Below are 1,527 nucleotides of genomic sequence, written 5' to 3'. Positions count from 1 at the left end.
CCATATTGCCCATCTAAATCATTCATCCCACACTATCAACAGGCGTGTCATGTAGGCTACACTTCTTATACTTCGTTTGGGCACCACAAGGTGTCACTGTGGCCTCAACGCTTACCCCTCGCCTACTCTGGCTCCATTGCTATTCCTGAGGTAAAACACGCCCTTCTCATTACCCTACGGACAAAGAAATGTAAAAATAAATAAATGTATAAAAAAATAAATGTGGAAATAAATAAATAAATGAGTAAATAAATACAGAAATGTGAAAATAAATAAAAGTGGAAATAAATAAATGTATAAATAAATAAATGTGGAGAAAAAAAATACATAACGAAATAAAATTATAAATAATTATTTATTTTTGCTTTTTTACTTTTCTTTGTATATTTATTTATTTATATTTGCTTTTTACATTTCTTTGTACATTTCTTTATTTATTTATTTCTGATTATGGCAGGTTTGGCATTCCATATCGTACAGTCTGACATTAATGACAACTGAGATCCCACAGTGTGACATGATCATCATGTTCGTACAGTCTGACAAGTACAATCCAAATACAAAGGATTTTTTTTTTTTAAATCGCACAGTGTGAGCCCCGCTTAAGTCTGTGGCTGAAGTCAGTTGTAATTCTTGTTTCTCTTTTCTTCAGTGATTCTGTTTTTTAACAGCAGGTGTTCATCACTAATGCTCAATCAGCACTTAATTAATCACATAATTATCTCATTAACGTTAAGTGTTAAGTCATTAAGTGTTAATTTAACACTCGGGATTTTACTGTGTAGTATCTAAAAAAGCAAACCAGTTATATGAATAATTATCAACAATGTACCACAAGCGAAATGACGGGAGGAGTTAACAGGGAAACGTACCCGAGAAACCAAAAATAGAACCACCAGATGGATTTAAGCACTATAGCCAGCTATTAAAACCCCATATCGCAGACAGGAAGCATGAAACATTACAAAACATAGAACCGTAGCATATATATTCAGTTAATGCATAAAGTTTATGCAGTCAGACATGAAAAGCTTTACACTTGTACTTTACTAAGTAATCCATTGCATTTGAAAAATAAACTTGTCCGTAAAGAAACCCTGCTTGGCACATGCAGATTTCTAAACTCCAGCTGAGAGCTGATAAACATGAGTCACGCATCACATGTTACATTGATCACATCATCCGCTACATTTGAATCCACTGAGGAAACTTTGAAAAACACGACAAAGTTAGCAACATTATGTATGTCATATTTACCCAGCGAGATCCTGACACGGATTACTCAAATCTGTCAAAGGGAAGAGTTTTTGTAAGTGAATTTCCCGGGACTTTAGCTGTTGGATGTCTGCTGTTTAACACATTTGACTGACTTGCAACAATCATGTCCATTCACTGAGGTATGGCAGGAATGTGTGTGCCCGGACCGCAAGGCAACATGCGCTCCTGGGTCCTAGCACTAGTTTAGGATCTGGGGATACGCGCGTGGACATGAATATTTCCCCTTGACTTTCAGGATCTCGGAAACCC

At 36.0% G+C, this 1,527-nt stretch overlaps 1 protein-coding gene across 3 annotated transcripts in view; it reads right to left on the bottom strand.

Moving 5' to 3' along the window:
- Window positions 1-1,527, bottom strand: part of amotl1 (angiomotin like 1) — a 50,662-nt gene that overhangs the window by 42,052 nt on the left and 7,083 nt on the right. For 2 of the 3 annotated variants that reach the window (XM_016535631.1, XM_016535628.1), the window contains exon 1: window positions 1,258-1,381. The exons of the other annotated variant lie outside the window; for it this stretch is intronic. The gene's annotated coding sequence lies outside the window, so the exon portion shown is untranslated. Of the gene's footprint in view, window positions 1-1,257; window positions 1,382-1,527 lie in introns of those variants that run through there. 3 annotated transcript variants of the gene reach the window in all.

This window comes from Sinocyclocheilus rhinocerous, unplaced genomic scaffold (genome assembly GCF_001515625.1).
Source record: "Sinocyclocheilus rhinocerous isolate Xijiao unplaced genomic scaffold, SAMN03320098_v1.1 scaffold1899, whole genome shotgun sequence".
NCBI lineage: Eukaryota > Metazoa > Chordata > Actinopteri > Cypriniformes > Cyprinidae > Sinocyclocheilus > Sinocyclocheilus rhinocerous.
This window is presented reverse-complemented; position numbering and strand designations above follow the sequence as displayed.